General features: G+C 40.7%; 1 protein-coding gene across 7 annotated transcripts in view; it reads left to right on the top strand.

Annotated features, from left to right (window-relative positions):
* GPR19 (G protein-coupled receptor 19) overlaps nucleotides 1-24,559 on the top strand; it is a 40,004-nt gene continuing 15,445 nt past the window's right edge. The window contains exons 1-3 of one of the 7 annotated variants that reach the window (XM_045061391.1): nucleotides 1-59; nucleotides 1,148-1,236; nucleotides 18,775-18,931. The gene's annotated coding sequence lies outside the window, so the exon portion shown is untranslated. Of the gene's footprint in view, nucleotides 60-287; nucleotides 436-463; nucleotides 670-1,147; nucleotides 1,237-17,840; nucleotides 17,932-18,774; nucleotides 18,932-23,788; nucleotides 23,814-24,559 lie in introns of those variants that run through there. The other 6 variants (XM_045061393.1, XM_019834532.3, XM_045061390.1 and 3 more) reach the window with 6 other exon arrangements.

Below are 24,559 nucleotides of genomic sequence, written 5' to 3'. Positions count from 1 at the left end.
ATGGGGGATTTTTCGTATAGTGAAAAGTGGAGAAGCAAAACAAAACGCTGCTTCTTGAGGTGATAAACTGGTTGGCTTTTTCTACTTTTATTTATTTCTGGCTTTGGTTCCTGAGTGTCGCAGCCTTGGGGCCTTGCAGAGAAGTCCGTAGAATACCTCGACCCCCGAGAGCTGCCGCTAGCATGTCAGCTAGTTATACCGGCCTCATTTGTTCTCGCCGCAGAGTCTCGATCTTCTGTACACAACACTAATCCACCCGGCTTGGGAGGGTTTAAAAAAAAAAAAGAAAAAAAAAAAAGGCCTCACAACGCCGCACAAAATCTGCTACTCTTGGGCGCTTCCCCAAACAACGCGAGATCTGCCCGAGAGTAAAGCGGCACTTCCAAGGGCACGATTGCGCATGCGCCTGGCTAAATCCTTTTTCGCGGGAACAAGGTTTGAAACTTTGAAACTATCTGTGGGGTTAGTAGTAAACCAAATTTGGCCCTCCAGAAAGGTCCGAGGGAGTCAAGCACACACCGCTACGTTCTTCAAGATTTTGCAGTCATAACTCTGTATGACTGCGTAGTCGTCCCTTCTTTCCCTTGTATATTGGCTGTGAATTCTGTGTGAGAGGAGGGTTTCAGCGAATCCAGTAATAAAGGAGTGGGCGTGAGAGAGCGGATCAAGGTTTTAAAATAAGGATGACTTTTATGTGTTTGGAAAGATAACTCGGGGAGCGACTTAAAGGAATAAATCTGAGGGGGCCAAGATTTTTTTTTTTTTCTTTACTGGAGACCATGGGAGACTGCTGAACTGAGGTAGTGCAGTGGGAAGGAGATGGGAAAATTTGAGAGGTAAATGAAGGCAGTAACTATACAGCACACGCGAGAGGTGAGACTAGAAAGACAGGACAATTGGCAAGGAGAAGAAGTTTTCCCGAAAATAGTGTGAACCTGTGCATGTCTGTAAACAGGCAGAAATGATGAGGCCGTGATTCGTAAGGTGAAAATTGGGAAGTCCCTAAATGGGTGGAACAAGGAGGATTCTGAAACGCGTAGCCGTGAACAAGGGCTGAGGTTAGGCTTAGAAAGAACAGTTAAAGTAACAGGAGTCAGGAATTTGGGAACTGTCTTGAGAGAACTGACTAATCTTACCTCTTTCTCAGGATACATGGGACACCTGCACAAGCATTGGATTTTTGCCCTGCAACGTCTGAAAGCTACCACGCAGACACCTGCAGGACTCTCTCTCCCAGTAAGTCCCCTGGTCCCTGCCACCTCCCGCCCACCCTGTATGGCAGCCGGCATGCAATGTGGATTTCATGGAGTGACACGGTGGAATTTGTTACCAAGTCCCTTAAACATACCACTGGTGCGTTACAAAAATACACACTTCTAGCTCTAGTTACCCAGCTCACTATGTATTAAAGTCCATCTTGATATTGGCAGCAGTCTTACGCAGCTTAGCCTCTATAATTTTGATTCTTTGTGTACTGTGTGGAGTCCAAGGCAGAGGAGCAATGGAGTACTTAATTTCATGAGACCATCAAAAGAATGGTTTGTAGGTAGGCAGTATAGCTTCGTCTGTAAGAAAAACTAAATCTAGAAAGCCACAGGCTTTAAGTTGTAATGGAGTTTAAGTTTAAGCAGTAATGGAGAAAGACTGCAGGTATTAATTAGAGAATGGGAGTACCTCAATAAGGAAGTAGACCCCTGTTGGGGCGCCTGGGTGGCTCAGTTGGTTGAGCGTCCGACTTCAGCTCAGGTCATGATCTCACGGTTTGTGGGTTCGAGCCCCGTGTCAGGCTCTGGGCTGACAGCTCAGAGCCTGGAGCCTGCTTCCGATTCTGTGTCTCCCTCTCTCTCTGCCCCTCCCCTGTTCATGCTCTGTCTCTCTCTGTCTCAAAAATAAATTAAAAAAACATTAAATTAAAAAAAAAAAAAAGAAGAAGTAGACCCCTGTTGGGGTGCCTGGGTGGCTCAGTTGGTTGAGCGTCCGACTTCAGCTCAGGTCATGATCTCACGGTTTGTGGGTTCGAGCCCCGTGTCAGGCTCTGGGCTGACAGCTCAGAGCCTGGAGCCTGCTTCCGATTCTGTGTCTCCCTCTCTCTCTGCCCCTCCCCCGCTCATGCTCTGTCTCCCTTTGTCTCAAAAATAAAAAAAAACATTAAATTAAAAAAAAAAAGAGAGAGAAGTAGGCCCCTGTCAAGGAGCTCTCCCTTGGAGCCCTTCACTTCATTTTGGCGGCTTAAAGTATAGCCTAGTAGTTGGGCTATATGTATGCAATTCATGGAAAAATGTTCCAGGAAAAATTCATGGATGCAATAGAATAGTATTTCTGGGATAAAGCCTGGGTGTCTTATTTTAGGGAGTGGGATCATCCAGCTGTAGGAGGCGTTGACATCTCAGCATGGTATCACAGAAAGTGTGTGGAATTGGAAATCGGACCTGGGGTTTGCCTTAGTTATGCAACCTCCCTGTGCCTCAGTTTCCCTATTTATAAAATAAGAATAACAGTGCCTACCTCATAGGATGATTGTAAAGATGAAATGAGGTACTGTTGAGATGGCTGCATGAATTACTATATAGAACATATGTAATTTATGATCATCAAATGAGAATTTCTTCCCTGAGCCTCCCACATTTATGCATGTCATCTACCCCTCAAATATGGAAGCCCTATGTAGCATTGGGCCATCTGTATGTAAGACAGGTTCTCTATGTTGCTTTCACCTTAGAATCATCTGGGGAGGTTTAAAAAAATGCCGAGGCTTCACTCTAGACCGATTATAAATCAGAATCTCTGGTGGTGGGGTCTGGACATCAGTACTTTTTAAAGCTCTTCATTTTGCTACTAAAGTTAAGAACCACTGCTTTAAGGGGCACCTGGGTGGCTCCGTCAGTTGGGCGTCTCACTTTGGTTCAGGTCATGGTCTTGCGATTTGTGGTTTCGAGCCCCACGTTGGGCTCTGTGCTGATGGTTTGGAGCCTGGAGCCTGTTTCAGAGTCTGTGTCTCCCTCTCTCTCTGTCCCTCCCCCACTTGCACTCTGTCTCTGTCTCTCTCAAAAAATAAATAAACATTAAAAAAGAAAAGAACCACTGCTTTAAGAGTTCTCTCTAGAAGAAGAAGAAAATTAGACTTGTGATTTAGGACTACCCATCTGTATAGCTATATATTTGAAAAATTTCTAGAGGAATAAAGGCTAGTGTTTGAGATGGGCAAATGAGTAGGGCATAGTGAGCTATATTCAGGAAAGAGGACACTATGATAAGAGTGTGGTAAGCATCTTGACTTGGGGAGAGGAAAGTGATGAGGTCAATAATATAGGCCCCAGGAATAAATGGGTCTTGCTGTAGAGATAGAGGACTTTGAGCCTCCCAAGTTGATTTTTTGATCTAGGACAGGCAACGCAGATGATGATGTCTTTATTGCTTTACCATGCGGTAAATCTTGGGCTGATGTCTGTAGTGGGGTGGGGTTACCTTCCTGGCTCTGCCCCATTAGTTCGGGGTCCGGGGGGGCATCATGGCCTCACTGAAGTGTATGATGTGAAGGTGCATGTGGGGAAGTATGCAGCAGGCCATTGGCCATGAATCCTATCAGGGTTGTGGCTGCTTTGACTACACAAGTAGTTTTGTTGGTAGTAACAGATGACAAAGGTGAGATGTAAGCCTATTTTTGTAGCCTTTTAGTGAATAGAAAATCACTTGGAACAGGAGGGATGGCATGTCTGGGTCAAGAATTTGAGCTTCTAAGAGATAAGTGACTTTTTAGTGGGGCAACTCTTGCTTCTAGGGATATAAGTGATTCAGAAGTTGAAACCACCTTATTACTTCAGTCTTTGGATGGCTAACTCCAAATGTAGCAGTAATGGCCAGAAATATCTTCTGCCACATAAGGTAACCTGTCTTTAATCGGGTCCCTTTTCTTGAGAAGCACATTCGTTTGTCTAGTCATTTGCAAGAGCATTGGGGAAATGACTCAACATTATTGGCTAGATAAGGAGAGAAGGGAGTCAGAGACTCTCCAGGGGTCAATAGAGGTTATGAAGCAGAAGTGAGGAGTGGAATGGGGTAGGAGGATAGGGAACTCTGGTTAAGGAGGGAAGTATGTTGAAAGTTAGAAATAGAAAAATCCCAAGCAGTGACAGGTTAGTCCAACTGTTATAAAAATATGTAAAGGGGCACCTGGGTGGCTCAGTCGGTTAAGCGTCTGACTTTGGCTCAGGTCATGATCTCATGGTTCATGGGTTTGAGCCCTGTGTTGGGCTCTGTGCTGACAGCTCAGAGCCTGGAGCCTGCTTTGGATCCTATGTCTCCCTCTCTCTGCCCCTCCCCCACTTCATGCTCTGTCTCTGTCTCTCAAAAATAAATAAACATTTAAAAAAGTTTTTTTAAATATATGAAAATAGGAGTGCTACCTACCTGAGATTCTATAACAAGAAATACCACAGACAGACCACTCGGTAGGGCTTCCGCAATTTATACGGGGGTGAGAATGGATTAGAGTACTCTGGAATGCTCACCCTTATCAAGGGCATAAAAAGGCAAGATGGTGACTGGGAAAGGGGTCTCAAAGAGGATATTTGAGTGAAGTTCTTGGAATGCCGTTAGACAAACAAATCAGGGAGAGAGAGGTGGCACACTCTTACCCAAAATGTAAGCTTCCCTATCTGTAGCAGGCACAAACAGGGGGGAGGGGGAAAGCCTGGACTTTAAGTTAAGGGCAAATCGTGACTAATATACAGGACTGGATATTTTAATTGCTATTTTTACCTAAAAGTGACCAGAAAAAGGATGGGACTGCCCAGGTTTTCTTTTGGGGATGGGAGAAGACCCAACCCCTGCAGAGTGTTTTTAGACAGACAGTAGAGAATAAAAATTAAGTTGTTTTAAGTCAGTCCCCAAAAGTCCTGTTTGTTCAATGTGCTGGAACATTATTGTTGAGCACCTACTTTGCTTTTAGATTTTTATTTTTTTAATTTTATTTAAATCCAAGTCAGTTAACATACAGTGTAATAATGGTTTGAGGAATAGAATTTAGTGATTTATCACTTACATATAACACCCAGTGCTCATCCCAACAAGTGCCCTCCTTAATACCCATCACTCATTTAGCCCATTCCCCCCACTCAACACCCCTCCAGCAACCCTCAGTTTATTCTCTGTATTTAAGAGTCTCTTATGGTTTGCCTCCCTCTCTGTTTTTATCTTATTTTTCCTTCCCTTCCCCTATGTTCATCTGTTTTGTTTCTTAAATTCCACATATGAGTGAAATCATATATTTGTCTTTCTCTGACTAACTTATTTTGCTTAGCATAATACGTTCCAATACCATCCATGAAATGGTATGATTTCATTCTCTTTGGTCACCAAGTAATATCCCATTGTATATATACCACATCTTCTTTATCCACTCATCAGTCAATGGACATTTGGTCTCTTTCCATACTTTAGCTATTGTCAATAGTGCTGCTATAAACACTGGGGGGGGGTGCCCCTTCAGATCTGCATTTTTATATCCTTTGGATAAATACCCTGTAGGGCAATTGCTAGGTCATAGGGTAGCTCTGTTTTCAATATTTTGAGGAATCTCCATACTGTTTTCTAGAGTGGCTGCACCAGTTTGCATTCCCACCAGCAGTGCAAAAGTGTTTCCTTTTCTCCACATCATCACCAACATCTGTTGTTTCCTGAATTGTTATTCTGACAGGTGTGGGGTGGTAACTCATTGTGGTTTTGATTTATATTTTCCTGATGATGAGTGATGTTGAGCATCTTTTCATGTGTCTGTTAGCCATCTGGATGTCTTCTTTGGAAAAGTGTCTGTTCATGCCTTTTGCCCATTTCTTCACTGGATTATTTGTTTTTTGGGTATTGAGTTTGATAAGTTCTTTTAAAAAAAATTTTTTTTTAACGTTTATTTATTTTTGAGACAGAGAGAGACAGAGCATGAACGGGGGAGGGTCAGAGAGAGAGGGAGACACAGAATCTGAAACAGGCTTCAGGCTCTGAGCAGTCAGCACAGAGCCTGACGTGGGGCTCGAACTCACGGACCGCGAGATCGTGACCTGAGCCGAAGTCGGACGCTTAACGGACTGAGCCACCCAGGCGCCCCAATGAGTTTGATAAGTTCTTTATAGATTTTGGATACTAATTGTTTGTCTGCCATGTCATTTGCAAATATCTTCTCCCATTCCATCAATTGCCTTTAAGTTTTGTTGATTGTTTCCTTCTCTGTGCAGAAGCTTTTTATCTTGATGAGGTCCCAGATAGTTCATTTTGCTTTTGTTTCCCTTGCCTCCAAAGACATGTCTAGTAAGAAGATGCTGTGGCTGAGTTCAAAGAGGTTGTTGCCTGTTTGAAGTCTGGAATTGTTTTGCCTTCAGCTTTGTTTTTCTTTTTCAAGATTACTTTGGCTATTCGGGCTCTTTTGTGGTTCTGTATAAATTTTAGGATTGTTTGTTTTAGCTCTGTGAAGAATTCTTGTGCTTTTTTGATAGGGTTTCCATTGAATGTGCAGTATAGACATTTTAACAATATTTGTTTCTCCAGTCCATGAGCATGGAATGTTTTTCCATTTCTTTGTGTGTTCTTCAGTTTCTTTCATAAGCTTTCTATAGTTTTCAGCATACACATCTTTTACCTCTTTGGTTAGGTTTATTCCTAGGTATTTTATGGTTCTTGGTGCAATTGTAAATGGGATTGATTCCTTGATATCTCTTTCTGTTGCTTTATTATTAGTGTATAGAAATGCAACCAATGTCTTTACAATGATTTTATATCCTGTGACTTTGCTGAATTCATGTATCGGTTCTAGCAGTTTTTTTGTGAAATCTTTCAGGTTTTCCATGTAGAGTATCATGTCATCCGTGAGGAGTGAAAGTTTGACTTCTTTGCCAATTTGGATGCCTTTTATTTTGTTTTGTTGTCTGATTGCTGAGGCTAGGACTTCCAACACTATGTTAAACAACAGTGGTGAGAGTAGACATCTCTGTTACCAATCTCATGTTACCAATCTCAGGGGGAAGCTCTCAGGATGTTATTAGCTGTGGGACTTTCATATATGGCTTTTATGATGTTAAGTTATGTACTTTCTGTCCTGACTTTCTTGAGGGTTTTTATTAAGAAACGATGCTGTATTTTGTCAAATGCTCTTTCTGCATCTATTGACAGGATCATATGGTTCTTATCCTTCTATTAATGTGATGTGTCACATTGATTGATTTGCGAATATTGAACCAGCTCTGCAGCCCAGGAATGAATCCTACTTGATCTTGGTGAATAATTTTTTTAATATACTGTTGAATTCGATTTGCCAGTATCGTGTTGAGAATTTTTGCATCTGTGTTCATCAGAGATATTGGCTGTAATTCTCCTTTTTAGTGGGGTCTTGTCTGGTTTGGAAGTCAAGGTAATGCTGGCTTCATAGAATCAATCTGGAAGCATTCCTTCCGTTTCTACTTTTTGGAACAGCTTGAGAAAAATAGGTATTAACTCTGCTCTAAATGTCTGATAGAATTCCCCTATGAAGCCATCTGGCCCAGGACTTTTATTTGTTGGGAGATTTTTGATAACCTATTCAATTTCTTCGCTGGTCATGGGTCTATTTGAATTTTCTATTTCTTCCTGTTTGAGTTTTGGTAGTGTGTGAGTGTCTAGGAATTTGTCCATTTCTTCCAGGTTTTCCAGTTTTTTGGCATATAATTTTGCATAGTATTTTCTACTAATTGTTTGTATTTCTGAGGTGTTCATTGTAATCTCTCCTGTTTCATTCATGATTTTATCTATTTGGGTCCTCTCTTTTCTTTTTGAGAAGTTTGGCTAGGGGTTTATCAATTTTGTTTATTCTTTCAAAAAACCAGCTCTTAGATTCATTGATCTGTTTTGTTTTGTTTTTGGATTCTATGTTATTTATTTCTGTTCTAATTTTTATTATTTCTCTTCTGCTGGCTTTGGGCTTTCTTTTCTGCTTCTCCTTTAGGTGTGAAATTAGGTTCTGTATTTGGGACCTTTGTTACTTTTTTTTTTAACATTCATTTTTGAGAGACCGAGAATGTGAGTGGGGGAGGGGCAATGAGAGAGGGAGACACAAAATCCAAAGCAGGCTCCAGGCTCTGAACTGTCAGCACAGAGCCCGATGTAGGGCTCAGACTCACACACCGTGAGATCATGACCTGAAGTCGGACACTTAACCAACTGAACCACCCAGGTGCCCTGGAACCTCTCTTACTTCTTGGATTGCAGTGTATCTTAGGCCTGCCTGTGCTGCATCCCAAAGGGTTTGGACTGTTGTGTTTTCATTTTCATTTGTTTCCATATATTTTTAAAATTATTCTTTAATTTCCTGGTTGACCCATTCATTCTTTAGTAGGATATTCTTTAACCTCCATGTATTTAGGGGCTTTCCAAATTTTTTCTTGTGGTTGGTTTCAAGTTGTGATCTGAAAATATATATAGTATGATCTCAATCCTTTTATATTTGTTGAGGGCTGTTTTGTGACCCAGTATGTGATCTATTTTGGAGAATGTTCCATGTCACTTGAGAAGAATGTATATTCTGCTGCTTTTGGATGGAAAGTTGTGAATATATCTGTTAAGTCCATCTGGTCTAATGTGTCATTCAGGACTGTTGTTTCCTTATTTATTTTTCTGCCTATGTGATCTGTCCATTGTTGTAAGTGGAGTATTGAAGTCCCCTACAATCACTATTATTATCTATACATTTATTTATGTTTGTGATTAACTGATATATATATTTGGGTGCCTCCATGTTGGGGATGTAAACATTTACAATGGTTAGATCTTCTAAATGGATAGACCCCTTAATTATGATATAATGCCCTTCTTCATCTCTTGTTACAATCTTTGTTTTAAAGTCTAGTTTGTCTGATATAAGTATGGCTATTCTGGCTTTCTTTCGCTGTCTAGTAGCATGATAGATAGTTCTCCATCTCCTCACTTTCAATCTGCAGGTGTCCTCAGGTGTAAAATGAGTCTCTTATAGGCAGAATATAGATGGATCTTGTTTTTTTATCCATTCTGATACCCTATGTCTTTTGATTGGGACATTTGGTCCATTTACATTCAGGGTGATTATTGAAATACATGGATTTAGTGTCATTGTGTTATCTGTAGGTTTTGTGCTTGTGGTGATATCTCTGGTCCTTTGCAGCATTCCACTCACAGAGTCCCCCTTAGGATCTCCTGCAGGGCTGGTTTAGTGGTCATGAACTCCTTCAGTTTTTGTTTGGGAAAGTCTTTATCTTTCCTTCTATTTTGAATGACAGCCTTGCTGGATAAAGGATTAAGTATGTTGAATATTTCCTGCCACTCCCTTCTGGCCTGCCAAATTTCAGTGGACAGGTTTGCTACTACCCTTTTGTATCTACCCTTGTAGGTTAAGGCCCATTTGTCCCTAGCTGCTTTCAGAATTCTCTTGTTATCTTTGTATTTTGCCAGTTTCAGTATGATATGTCATGGTGTTGACCTTTTTCTGTTGTTTTCGAAGGGAGTTCTCTGTGTCTCTTATACTTGGATGCCTGTTTCCTTCCCCAGATTAGGAAAGTTCTCAGCTATAATTTGTTCAAATAAACCTTTTGCCCCTTTCTCTCTTCTTCTAGAACTCCTATGATATGGATATTATTTCATTTCATTGAATCGCTTAGGTCTCTAATTCTCCCCTTGTGGTGTAGTAACTTCCTTTCCCTCTTTTTTTCAGCTTCATCATTTTCCATAATTTTATTTTCTATTTCACCTGTTCTCTCCTCTGCTTCTTCTGTACTCACTGTCACTGCACCTAGTTTATTTTGCATCTCATTTATAGCATTTTTTAATTCATCATGACTATTTCTTAGGTCTTTGATCTCTGCAGCAATAGATTCTCTGCTGTCTTCTATGATTTTTCCAAGCCCAGCTATTAGTCTTATGACTGTTATTCTAAATTCTTGTTCAGATATATATTTTATATGTTTTAACCAATTCTCTGACTGTCATTTCTTCCTGGAATTTCTTTTGAGGAGAATTCTTCTGTTTCATCATTTTGGCTAGTTTTCTGTCTTTTATATGCTTTAGTAGCTTGTTATATGTCCTGCACCTGCAAGTAATACTATATTAAAAAGGGGTCATACACTGTCCAGGGCTTGGAACTTCAGGAAGTATTTTTGGAGTGTGTCAGTGCTCTCTGTTGTTGTGTATTGCCTGCTCTATCCCACTGGTCAGTCTTCTACAAAGCTCCTCCTTACTCGTAGTAGTGGATTGTTTAGACTTTCCACCAGGTATGCTTTAATTTGTTGTTGAAGTAACTCTGGAAAAAAGGAATGGGCAGGGGACCTGATCTCATACGAGGAGAAAAATGAAAGGGGCAAAAAAAAAAAAAAAAGACCAAGTAGAGAATCAAAGAAACTTTAAGGCTTAATCCAGAGAAAGGAAAATAAAGAAGGAGGTATAGAAGAGGTATAAAGGAATAGAGTAAAAATGCCTGAATAAAAAAACCAACAAAGAGAAAGAAAAAAATATATATAATAAAAATTGACCAAAAATCAAATCAGAAACTACGAGCCTGATTCTAAAGGAAAAAAAAAAAAAAAAAAAAAAAAAAAAAGAGGGTAAAAAGAAAAAGAAGAGAAGGAAAGAAAGAAAAGAGGGAAAAAAAAAAGAGCAACAGACTAACATACAAAACCGCAGGACAGTTGTCTGTTGGTGCCTGGGACCTGCAGCTGTGATGGTCTGGATGAGATGCTGCTTGGTTTGGGTCAGTGTTAATCTCTCTAGGAAGCAGGTCCCGCCTCCACCGGGGGCCGCTATCCTATTCTCTGAAGCCCCACCGTGTTGGTAATGGAGATAAAAATGGTAACACCCCAATCTCTCCTCCCCTGACCAGTGTCTCAAACCACACAGTTTAGGCGGTCCTCACATAGTAGTCCCAGTGGTCAGCCTCTCCTGCTCCACAGTCTCCCACACCTCCTAGGCAGTGGGCTGGGATTCAGCACCTGTTTTTAAAGGGTCCTGCACCATGCAACCCCGTTCTGGGGGAGCACCACTCCACTCTCCCAACATGTTGGGCGCCTGCAGACTCTTTGGTCCTTGGCGGGGCAATAACCTCTCTTCCCACAGTACTCCAGGAAGGGGATTATTCTCTCCCAGTGTGCCCCTGAGATCGCTACCAAGCCCTGGGGCTGGCTCCCCACCCCTAGGTGTTGTTTGGAGAAAATCGCACACTTTTGAAAATTAGGATCTTCAGCTCCTAAGGCTGTTTACAAAGTAGAGACTGGTACTCTGTATTTCTCGTTCCTCAGTCTGTGATCTGGAGATGTTTTTCTCTCGTCCTAACACACAACCACAATATACAGCTTCTCTTTCTCTCCCCTTTGTCTCTCCACATAAGGGGATCTCTCCCCTCCGTGCCCACTCTGTTATATGTCCCCCAATTCACCTACACGCACCTCTGTCTGGCCAAGCTGTCTCCCTCCACCTGTGGAGATTTTTCTGTCACTCTGCAGATAGATTTCCTGGGTGTTTCAAGTGTTCTGGCCTCAATACAGCTGTGTTTGAGGGACGAGGGAAATCCCAGTCTGCCTATTTCTCTGTCATCTTCTGAAGTCTGTATCATATTTTCTTTATCCATTCATTTATTGACAGACACTGAGATTGTTTCCATATCTTGACTACTGTGAATGATGCTTCGTGAACCTGGAATGCAGATATCTTTTTAAGATACTGATTTTATTTCCTTTAGAGATAGAGATATTCCCAGAAATGGGATTGCTAGATTATATGGTAGTTTGTTTTTAATTGAAATTGGGTTACTTAGATAGGAACATTGAACTGGTAAGGGCATGTACATTTCAGAGCCAGCTGGGTCTGTTGGGACCAGCCATTTGGGGGCCAGTAATGCAATGTAAAGCAGGATGAACTGATACCAAAAGAGAAGCAGGTGTGGGGCACCTGGGTGGCTCAGGCAATTAAACATTCAGCTCAGGTCATGATCTCACAGTTCGTGAGATTAAGCCCCACATTGAGCTCTGTGCTAATAGCATGGTGCCTGCTTGGAATTTTCTCTCCCTCACACGTGCGCACTCTCTCCTTCTCTCAAAATAAATACATAAATACGAATTTTAAAAAAGAGAGAAGCAGGTGAACATAGCTGATGATGAGAAAGTAAGAGATGATAGGCATTGTAGCCTCATAGAGAAAGAGGTAGAGTCAGTGCCAGTCTTGGCTCTGACAGCTTTCTGGTCACTTGTCAAGTCCCGTCTTAGGTCTGTCTTCCTGTTCTAGAATTCCCTACAGTTCTTCTGAGTCTTTATAACCTACTTCCATCTACTTAGCTTTTCTTCCCCCAGACAACACTGTTAAGTGGCTAATTGTTTCTCCCCTTCCTAGTGTCTTGACTTAATGAAACCACATAACTTCTGTATAAGGAACATACACATATGTAGTAGGGACACTTAATTTAACTTATTAACTCAGCTATGCCAAGAAAGAATAGGTATCTTGTTTTTTCCAGAGTTTTCACTTGTGTATTAGTTATCTATTACTATATAAGAAAATACCTCAAAACATAGTAACTTGAAACAATAATAAACATCTCATAATTTCTGTGGGTCAGGAATTTGGGAGCAACTCAGCTTAGCAGTTCTGGCTTCGGGTGTCAAACATGGTTGCAGTCCTAATATTGATGAGAACTGCAGTCACCTGACTAGGGCTAGAGGATCTGCTGCCATGGCAACTCACTCATGGTTGCTCCTTGGTGCTGGTTGGTGAGAGGCCTGTTTTCCATATGTGGGCCCCTTCATAAGATAGCTTGAATGTCCTGACATGGTAACTGGCTTCCCCCAGAATGAACAGTCCCAAGAAGTTAGCGAGCCAGGCAGAAACTATCCTTATTATGACCCGGCTTTAGAAGGTACATAGAATCCCTTCTGCCACATTCTTTTCATTGGAAATAGGCTACTAAGTCAGGTCCACATTCAAGGGGAGTAGTATTAGGTATCACCATTTGAAGGGAGTCATATCATATTTTAAAACCATTGTTAGGTTACAGGGGGAAAAAAACCCTAAGTGTCTAATTCAGTCTCAGATATAGTTCAATTTCATTGAACAATTCCTTTAAGTAGTATAAGTCTCCTTTGGATAAAATGTGTTTCATGTTTCACAATGCCTTCCGAGGAGGTCCTGCATCTTCTCTGAAGATAACATCCATTTGTATGGGGGGTGGGGAAGGGTAATGTACACATTCTTGTGGAATTGATGAGAGAGATGGAATCCCCTGGCTTCATTCTGGACCTGGAGTATGTACTGGCAGTTTTCTGGCATGATGTCCCTTGTTGGCCTGATCACCGGGGAATCTGCTGGCCTGTGATGCTGAAGCCTGGAGCTGGTGAATTCATGGCCCATTTTTGGCTTCAGGCAAAGTTCCCAGGGAGTACTGGCTACCTCCCCTTGCGGACTCAGCTTCTTCTTGGCCCATGCTATGGAGTCACCTCATCTGTCCATGGCAGCCCCCTGGCTGTTAGTTCAGCATCCATGCTTCAAGGGAATAGGAACAGCTTGGGATAGTTGACTGCTGTATCTCTGTCTGACTACACTGTTGGAGACTTGCCAGTGGCCCAAATAGCTATGGAAAGTGCAGAGAGTGTGGTATGAGGGACCTGGGCAGTGGTCCCCAAAGAGGAGCAATGGTAGAGATCCTCTCAACATGGAGGCAATTCACTGTGGTATGCAGAATAAGGGCTCCCTAATGATGTCCATGTCCCAACCCCTGGAACCTGTCAATATGTTACCTTACAAAGCAAAAGGGACTTTGTAGATATAATTAGGTTAAGGACCTTGAAAGTGGAGATTATCTGAGTGGGCCCAATCTAATGACATTGGTCCTTAAAAGAACCTTTTCAGTCTGAGGTCAGAGTCAAAGGGAGATGTGACTATGGAATAATGGTTATAGAGGTACAAAGTTGTTGGTTTTAAAGATGGAGTGAGAGGGCTACGAGCCAAGGAATGTGGGGGGCTGGAAAAGGTAAGGAAATAGATTCTGTCCCTGTAGCCTCCAGAAAGGAATGCAGCCCTGCCATCATCATGATTTTAGTCCAGTAAGACCCATGTCAGATTTCTAAGCTATAAAACTTTAATATTTGTGTTGTTTTAAGCCACTAAGTTTGTGATAATTTGTTATAGCCACAGTAGAAAATGAGTACACTCATATCCAACTTCGGCCTAGAAAGAGGTCAAGTCCAGTTTTCTGACTGCTTTATTCTCCTTATGTCACTTTCTTTCTCACTAAACCTGACCTGGAAAGGGACAGACTCCATGTGGCATGTCCTTGTTCTAGCATAGAACAGTATTTATTACTTTTTCATTCAGATGACAAAGTTTAAGTACAATAAACACCCATACACTCTTCCCCTAGATTCACCAATTGTATTGTTTTGCCATATTTTCTCACACTTTCTGTATATATACATACATATATTTTCTTGTTGTTGAACTATTTGAAGGTAACTTGCATTCGTCTTGACACTTTATCCTGAATACTTAAGCATTTCCTAAGAATAAAAAAATTCTCCTATAAACCATTTCCTATACCTAATATAAATAACAATTCTGTGATGTCATCTAATATCTATTTCACAATGCAAATTTCACCAATTGTCCCCAAAATATTTTTAATTAATTAATTAATTTTTATTAGAGAAAGAGAATGGGAATGGAGAAGAGGGGCAGAGGTAGAGAGAGAGAAAGAAACTCAAGCAGGCTCCACACTAAGCAATCATGACCTGAGCTGATATCAAAAGTCAGATGCTCAAGCTGACTGAGCCACCCAGATGCCTCCCAAAAATATTTTATAGCTACTTATTTCCATTCTCTCTCCCTCCCCAGTTAGCACGTCAGCAAATCATATCCTTTGCAACTGTGGTCTTTAGTCTCTTTTAATCTGTAACAGCACACCCTTCAAGCAGCACACCTGTTTTGTTTGTTTGTTTGTTTGTTTGTTTTTAAGTTTATTTCTTTTGAGAGAGAGCATGTGTGCACAAGCAGGGAAGGGGCAGAGAGAAAGAAAGACAAAATCCCAAGCAGACTCTGTACTGAGCCCGATATGGGGATGGAACTCATGAACTGTGAGATCATGACCTGAACCAAGATCAAGAGTTAGATGCTTAACCGACTGTGCCACCCAGGTGCCCCTGTTTTATTTTCATTTCATGACATTGACTTTTGATAAGTCTAGATAAGTAGATAAGTCTAGATAAGTAGAATAGTCTGTATTCTAGATTTGGCTGATTATTTCCTCATAACATCTTATGACTTGTTCTCCAACCCCTGCCCTTTAAAAAAAACTAGACGCTATAAATAGAAGTTTGTTTAGATTCAGGTTGAACATTTTATGAAAGAGTACTTCATTAGTAATATTGGGTAGTTCACATTGCTTCATGTTGGCACATAATTGCAAGTTGTTTGGTGGCATAGTCAAGATGGTGACGACCCCTCCCCCCTTCCAGAATACATTTGCCTTTGCAGTTTGCAAATCATCTACAAACAACCTGTCCTCATTTATTAGTTTGAATGCCCATTTTGGTCCTTTACTGAATAGGTTATTTCATTGAGGGCTGCTCCTAACTATTATACTTTGCATTCATTAGCTGGCATTCTTTTGTAAAAAGAGCTTTGTTTTAAGAAAACTATTTTAAAAAAAATTTTTAATGTTTATTTTTGCTAGGGAGAGAGAGACAGAGTGAAAGCAGGGGAGGGGCAGAGAGAGAGACACACACACAGAATTGAAAGCAGGCTCCAGGCTCTGAGCTGTCAGCACAGAGCCTGACACAGGGCTCAAACTCACAAACCGCGAGATCATGACCTGAGCTGAAGTTGGACGCTTAACTGATGGAGCTACCCAGGTGCCCCTTAAGAAAACTATTTTAATAAATCTCTCAGACAGTTGGACAGTAGTTTGCTTTCGATTTGGTTTAAAGCAATCAGAAAGTTCATGATTTTTTTTAAGTTTATTTTTATTCATTTTGAAAGAGAGAGAGCATGCAAGCAGGGGAGAGGCAGAGAAAGGGAGAGAGAGAATCCCAAGCAGGCCCTGTGCCATCAGCACAGAGCCCAATGCAGGGCTTGATCCCACAAACCATGAGATCATGACCTGAGCCAAAATCAATTGTTTGATGCTTAACTGACTGAGCCAGGTGCCCTGGTCTCAAATAATTTAAAGCAATCTTTTTAATTTCTCCTGTCAGAGGCCCTTAGTAGTGAATCAAATTACAATCAATTGACAAGTAATTTTAGTCTAGTCCATTATTCACGATGCAGAATAGTATAGTATAGTGTGCCTGCTCTGGAGTCAGATTAAATAGTTCCAAATCCTTATTCCCACACTAATTAGCTGTGTAGTTTGGGGCACATTACTTATCCTCTTTAAGCCTCAGTCACTTCTATAAAACAAGAAAGTCTATAAGAGTACCTGTCTCATGGTTTGGGAGGAGGATTAAATGACATGTACTAAATAACTGGGACATGTTAAACATTAGCTGTTTTTCTTGTTCTCGTTATTGTTATTGACTAAGAAAAGATAGATGATATCTAAGTCACCGTCCTGCTGGCTTTCTAAGAATTTCTTCAAACACCTATCGGCTTTCCTGATAAATGAATTTTCTGAAAGCTACAAGCATTAGAATTAGCCAAGTTGAAATTCTCTGTCTTATTTAGAAAAACTGGAATTAACCTGGCTCTTCTCCTAAAATAAAAGAAGTAAATACATCTTAAGCTGTGAATGTTGAGCCAGGAAGAAATTTTGATTTCTTGAAATTATACTCCAGCTTCCTTGTGCAGCCTTTTTTTTTTTTTTTTTTTTTTTTTTTTAACAGAGTTTGCATTCCTGCACATTAGAAGTATTTCTGCCAGGGTGCCTTGGTGGCTCAGTCGGTTAAGCATCCGGCTTCGGCTTGGGTCATGGTCTCACGGTTTGTGGGTTTGAGCCCTACATCAGGCTCTGCGCTGACAGCTTGGAACCTGGAACCTGGTTCGGATTCTGTTTCTCCCTCTCTCTCTGCCCCTCCCTGCTCACACTCTGTCTCTCTTTCAAAAATAAACATTAAGAAAATTTTTGAAAGTATTTCTGCCCCCCAAGATAAATATCTAGAATTGCCATGGTAAGGACTCTGAGTTAGAAACAATCAGTTATATGCCAGCCTAATGACATAAACGTAGAGCTTGCTTAAATTCCTGATGGAGGTAGTCCAAATTCTATCCAAAGGATTGACTTTAATCAAATTTATTTTTATTTAATATCATTCAGCAACTCACATTCAAAAATATTTGTGCTTTCTCCTATAAAATTGTAAAACATTCACAAATTGTTCCTTGTGTCAACAATCAGGTGTGGTTGTAAAGTTAAGGCTGTTAGGACTTAAGATGAATGGCTTAGTAAAAATCAGAAGTCCCAACCTGAGAAAAATATAGATTCCTGTGTCCTTCCCCCAACTCTGTGATGGCACTCCACAGTCACCCTGTGAAGCTGGCATTTTCATTCAGTTGCACCTAAATAGATTTTTAGGGAAAAAAGCAGAGGAGTATGGAGGGAGTTAGCATCACAGTGTCCATACTAATTTCTAGAATCCTTTTAGGATTTAGGGTCAGCAACAATTTAATAAGGAAAGGGCCCATTAGGTAAATTTGGCTCTGAAAATGCTAATTGAAAGTCCTCCTCAGCAATTCAGTCCTTTTTCCTCTTCCTTTCTTTAGTCAGCAGGGTCCCATGGTGACCGGTTCTGAAAGAAATCATCCCCTTCAGCTGTTACCTAGCACCATGGCAACAGGGACGTCAGCAAAGCAGGATAGACCCTGCACAAAAACAGTTTCTACTAGGCTTCCTCCCTGCTTCTCTAATTCAACCCTGCCTGAGGCCTAGGAATGGGGCTAAGGACATCTTGATATACACACTTAAGAAATCCTGTGTGTTTCTGTGTTTTATTTTGTCTTGTTCATGAGCATAGATATATGGGTGTATAGTAAACTATGTTATGAGAATTTCCCCTCCCCCTAAAACATGGAGCATATCTAAAGGGTGGGGATGGGTGATGGGATGGCAACAGGGAGGTAGGTACGCATGGGATGGTCTTTGTAATGATATGTAAAAATTGTATTTATAAAGTAGCAATAAATTGATAGTAGGAAACATCAGGGCCCTAAATATGTGGTCTGACTTATATTTAGACACAAGACCTCAGGGAAATATTTTTAAAATATTTTTATTTACCTGAGAGTGAAGTAGACAAATGGCTTTAATGAACGCCGAAGGGGGTGCAATGCTGTCCTTGGTGCTGAACACTCAGTTGTCTCAGTTATGCTAAGTGGGTTCCAGACGGAGGTTAGGGAACACCTTGTCACATTAGGGTATTGATAATAAGAAAGAAAGGGGCTGGGAAGAAAGCATCATTTCCCTCACTACCAAGCAACTCTGAATGTCCATAATAAAACGTTCAGATGAGAAATAAAACAAAAAAAGAAAGTGGAGAAGTCTGGAGGTTTGGTTGAGTCTTTTCCTTTTCATATGGAGATTTTTGGTCAGAGCCAATCAGGTCGGAGATTTCTGCTGCTTTGCTCCTGAAAGGAAAAGTGGGGGAAGGGAGATAGAAGATGGCCACATTCCCCCCTTGAACCACATGATCCATTTCCCATGTGACACATTCCAGAGCCTTGGAAAGGATAAGGGAGGGGCACCAAGAGAGTGGGGCTGGGGGCGGGAAGATGGTTTAACCGTCAACCCAGTACAGCGTCATCTTGTCTTCTTACCAGGAAGCAGGCTACGAGCCAAGGGGAAGGCAGAGGACAGAAATGAATGTGTTCCCAAGCTTTCCTGGTGGTTTATGGAATTCTCCAAACTCCTATGCAAGGGTTATTCCTGACGGAGAAGACCAAAGGAGACCATCCCTGAAATCAAGTCCAGATGAAGGTATGCGCTAGGGATCCTGTGGTATCGCGGCTGAAATTTGGCTTAGAGAACATAATACCTTCTTTTTTCCAGGCAATTTAGAGATTTTTGTCATGGCTTAGATGTTGGTTAGGGGCTTTAGATTTGTTGCAGGTTTAGAAAAGATGCCTAGATAGTTCTGTAAAAGGAACAATTTATGAGAGTAAGTGCCTGTTGAAGAAAAATTGATGGAAATTTTGTACAATGATAATTAGTAAAACAAAGTACTAATTGATGAAAACGATTTTTTCTTTGAGTCCTGGAAAGAAGAAAAAAAATAATATTACTGAAACCAACTAGATTTCATTGTCATGGCAATAAAATCTTGTTTCCTCCCTTGCTTATTCTGTGCCCGTGTTCCCAGAGGTTATTGGCAGTGGCTTAGGGAGCCTGAGCGGGCAGGCGTGCTGTTTCTTTGTGCTGTGCAATTGTCTTCCTTCTGATGTTCCTGATTCAAGGAGAGCTTATGATTATTTCCAGCTCTGGTTTTAGATAGTAGAGTGCTACTGACTTCCAAATCTTACAGAATAGCCATCAAGAAGGCTCCCAGGAAGTTCTCAAAGGAATCTTCTAAAGTTACAGGCTAAAATAATCTGCTATGTACTTAAATCTTGGTATCTTTGGCCATTTCTACCTAGCACAAAGAGGGAAGTTAGCAAATTTAAATTTTATTTCATCTTTTAAAAAATACTTACAAAGTTATTGCTATGTGCAAGACATTATTCTAAGCACAAATAATCAGTCATTTAATCTTTATAATAACCCTCTGAGGGAGGTATTATTAGTACCCACATTTTGGTAATGAAGAAACTAAGGCACAGAGAAATCAGGGAACATTCCCAAGATCATACAGCCAGCAAACCCTAGAAATAGGGTTTGGACCCAAGGAAATTGACCCCAGAGTCCATGATTTTTAACTACTAAACTATGCTTCTTTCCTGCTTGTGTTATTTCAAATGATGTCAACAGTTGATTTGGCTACAAATTTTGTTCAGCTGATGCTACTAGAAGATCAAATTAGCTTGCCTGGCTAAAACAGATCCCCGGTGGAATCTATATATAATCTTGAATTATCCCAATAGTCATATTCTGTACTCCCAAATAACCAGTAAGTAATTGCCTGTTCTTCTCTTCCCTTTTTGCTGTATAGATATTTGGTAGTAAAGTACTGTGTTACTATGGTGACCAAATGATGTCTAAAGGCAAAAAAATCTAGAATTACCTCATGGTTGATTTTTTTTTTTTTATTCGAACTGAACATATTTTCATCCTTTGAACCTAGTAATAAGACCAGTCTAAACATGTTATCTTTAAAAGGACTTAACTTGGTTTTCAAAATAAAACAAAGAGATTAAAAACTTTAGAAATTATGACCACAAACTACGGTATCAAACAGACTAGATTTATTGCTTTAAAATAATATTATCATACTTCAAGGTAATAACAGATCACTCTCTTTACAAATTATTTTAGGTTTTTAAGGGAAAAATAAGTTTTTCCCTTAACTTCTAGAAATTTCTGAAATATACAGATTTCCTCCTTTTGGTCTGTGTAGTTTCCCTTTTGGCTCTTGACAGTAAATGATGACTGATCTCATACTTCTGTGCTATGGAAAAACTACGAGAAGTTACTAGGTCAAAGATACAAAGAGGAAGAGAAGGGATAGAAATCTAAAATTTGTAAAAATTCTTCACTAAATGAGGTATTCCCCTTCAGGGTTTCATCGAAGAATACTTTGAAGAGTGATTGTGTCTCCTACGATACTGAACTTTAGTTCTTTATATTAAGCCTTGGATCCCTGCTAAAATCTATGTTTCCCTGGGACAAGTACCACTTTTACACTATTATAGTCATCTAAAATGAGCTCCTTGAGTGAAGGGACCATATCTTCCATCACTGGGTTTCTGGCACTTAGCACCAGGCCTGGTTTATGGTAAGCTCACACTATACATTTGCGAAAGCTCTGGAAGCTTTCTGCTGGAGCCAGTTTAGGGGCCCACCTCTATTTTATGCTGCATGTGCTTGTAGAGAGGACAGTGAAGAGGTGAATGTGTAGTGGGAGAGAACTTAGCAACTACATATAGTCAAAACTATGCCTGAAATTTATATACGCTAGTCAGGCTGACCCTGAAGCAGTAGCACACTAGAGTTCAAGAAGTATTCATAAATTCCTACCTGGGGATATCCAATCCCCCTGACATTTTATTTATCTTTAGAATGAGGTTCTCCTGATATTTTTATTTGTGTCTAGATATAGAGGCACCCTAATGGTCTCATTTTACTCTGATGCTCTGCCTGGCATCATCTCCCAACACTGAAATAGTTTATCTTGGGTTGAGGCTGAATGTGATGAGAAGGTCAGTTCCTGCCCCAGGCAGGCCTCTCCTAATCAGCTGTGGCTCCCAGTCCCCAGAACACTTAGCCAAGAGCTCACACGACTATAGGACTCCTCCCCCAGAGAACCCTGGGATCTTTAGTGTCAGAGTAGATTGGAGCCACAGTACTTTTCCCAAACCATGGCAGTTAGGACTTGAGTGCAAAAGATTGTCTCAGGTTATCTTGAAAGTTTGCTTAGGATTTGAATTCAAGTTAGCAGGATAACTAGGGTTTAAACAGTTATCCCTCTTGGAGTACCTGCCTGGCTCAGTTGGTAGAGAATGGAACTCTTGATCTCAGGGTCATGAGTTTGAGCCTCATGTAGGGAGTGGAGATTACATTAAAAAATAAAAATAAAATAAATAGTCACCCCTCTTTATAATATTCAGAGACATATCCTATTGTTCCCATCTAATTCAGTCATTAAGGAGAGGAAGAAAAGGGTTTGTGGATAAACTTCTCCTCCTTACCGCCTTACCTCCGGTGTTACCTGCTGAGTGAGTTGTGCAGAAGAAAAGCTGTGCTGGAAGCACTGTACAGCCAGGCAAGTGCGGCATGCCCACCACACTCATGCAGGGCTTCTCAGGCAGGCAGGGCTGGTGTGCTCGAGAGGCTTAGGTTTGGAAACCTAGCTGGGCTTCCTACTCATCCCTCTCAAGTCTACCAGCTCTACTCTCCCAGCTGAACAGGAGACGGTGGAACAGAGAGACAAAGCAGAGAGGCTTCCCCTTAGGGAGAGGCCTTGCCAACCTGGAGGCTAGGAATGGAAGAGGAAATAGGAAGAGGGACACTGAGCCTGGGTGAAGGATATGAGAAAGTGAGACCGGGGCCCTGCCTTTCAGTCACAGTAACTTGCCCACTGCTCACAAACCCTGCCAAATGAGTCAGGCCCTGCCAGCCAAATTACTGAATCTTTTCCTAGCATATGTGTATATAGGGAAGAGGAAGGAATAGAAGGAAGAACCAGAATATGGATGCAGCATCTCCTTTATGAACCAAGGCCAAAAATGACACGAGATGGGAGGTCGTCTCTCTAAGAGGACAGTTTAAAAAGCAAAAGAGGCATTAGCATGATGAATATATTTTCCTGTTTATGGAGTCATTTTTCCCTGGCTAAACTTTTAAAATGGTCATCTCATGGAACCTCTCATTCAGCATACTTTCCTAGGCACTGGATGTCTGTCATGTGTAATCCTGATACAGACTCTGTGACATAGGTTATTAGCCCCAATTTCTGATCAGGAAATTGAAGCTCAGAGAGATGGACTAACCTGCCCGAAGTCCCACGCAGCAGATAGAGCCAGGATCTGAATTCTGTCCTCTTTCTGCCATATCACAAGTAAAGTTCTTTCCTCTGCATTCTTTAAAAATATAGTATATGTTTTTGGATATTAGGTTAATATAAATACAGTTCTAGAAAATTTGGAAAACTATAGAACTGTAATGAAAATAAAAATCAGTCATGATCTTGCCACCTGGAAACAACCATTGTTACAATTTTGTTATATTTCTTCTCAGTCTTTCTCAATACATACAGTGATAACAAAAGTCAGTGTTTGTTGAACACTTGCTTTGTTCCAAACATTATTCTTAGCTCCTTTCCTGCATCATTTATTTTATTCTCACAACAAATCAATAAGGTGGGTACCATTATTATCCTAATTTTATTGGTAAAAAGCACTCAATAAGGACAAAAATGTTAAGTAACTTGGTAGAGGCTACCTAGGTATTGAGTGATCTGAAACCCAGGCAGGTTGCTTTATAGCAGGGTTTCTCAACCTCAGCACTATTGGTTTTTGGGGCCAGCTAACTCTGTGTTTGTTGGGGGCTTTCCTACATTATTTTAGAATGTTTAGCAGCATACCTGGCCTCTACCTACCAGAGGTCAGTAACACCCTCCTCCCCCAATTGTGACATCAAGAATGTCTTCAGACATTGTCAAATGTCCCCTGGGAGGCAGAATTAACTGTGAACCACAGCTCTAAGAGCCCATGCTCCCAATCACCACATTATACAGCCTCTTCATATTTGAAATGTGTGAAGAGTCATTTTCTTCCACATCTAAGGAATGTAACACAACTTCCAAGTTTGGGTGTAGCCTATGAAACCTTTTGGAATGTCGGTGGCTTTATAGATCATGGGTAGGAGATTAGTTACTTCCAGAAAAATGCTCATTGGTAGACTTTTATAACAGGTTTATCATATTCCCACCATTGCCCAGTTGGGAGAATAACTATGTTTTTCTTCCTTATAGTCTTTTCTCTGGTTCTCTGTGACAGGCACCCTTAGCCTTCAAGAATTCAGATTTCAGGGGCACTTTGTTGGCTCAGTTGGTTAAGTGTCCGACTTCTGTTCAGGTCATGATCTTGCAGTTCGTGAGTTCGAGCCCCGCATCTGTGCTGACAGCATAGAGCCTGCTTGGGATCCTCTGTCTCCCTTTCTCTCTGCCCCTCCTCGCACGTGCTCCCTGTCTCTTTTTCTCTCAAAAGTAAGTAAAACATTTAAGGAAAAAAAGAATAAAAGAATTCAGATTTCAGGTGTACATTTACAGTATATAGCATGCTCTTATCAACTATGGTGTCAAAATATATGCCAAGCAAAGGATATCTTTCGCAAATAATTGCTTGCTAATATATCGAATACCAAGATTTGCCAGTGATTAATTTTTTAAATTAATTAGAATAAATTTAAGGATATCTACACAATTGTTTTCTTTTCCACATGATTTCTTAGTTGAAGACTCAGTTTTGGAGTTATAGGTCAGGCTCGTAGAGTTGCACATAATTCTGGATACATCTGTAGGGGTGTGTCACATGTAAAAACACATTTATCACATCTGTCTCTGAGGAAGAAAAGCTAAAAATGATTGGTGTAGGTGACTTGGGTCAACCATGGCTGATGTACAGAGAGGATTAAAGTATGAACCAATGAGAAATGATAGCATCGTTTTAACTTATAAAATGTCTAAAAATATATGGTACTAAAATATGTATTAACCATGTGAAAAAAAGCAAATACATGTCAAACATATTTTCAGTGACAGCTGGCTACATATAGTTGCATAATTTGTCCATGAAGAATGCACATTAATGCAAATTCAAATCTAAGTTCTGCTCCATGAACTTAAAGGTTTGCTTTCTTGGAAAAACCCTGATTGAGGACAAAATTTACCCAGAGTGTTGATGTTAATTTGATGTGAAACAGAATATAAATGCTTCTGAAAAACAGAGTTCT

This window comes from Felis catus, chromosome B4 (genome assembly GCF_018350175.1).
Source record: "Felis catus isolate Fca126 chromosome B4, F.catus_Fca126_mat1.0, whole genome shotgun sequence".
Lineage (NCBI taxonomy): Eukaryota > Metazoa > Chordata > Mammalia > Carnivora > Felidae > Felis > Felis catus.
Note: the sequence above shows the minus strand (reverse complement) of the source record. Positions and strands in the feature narration are given on the sequence as shown.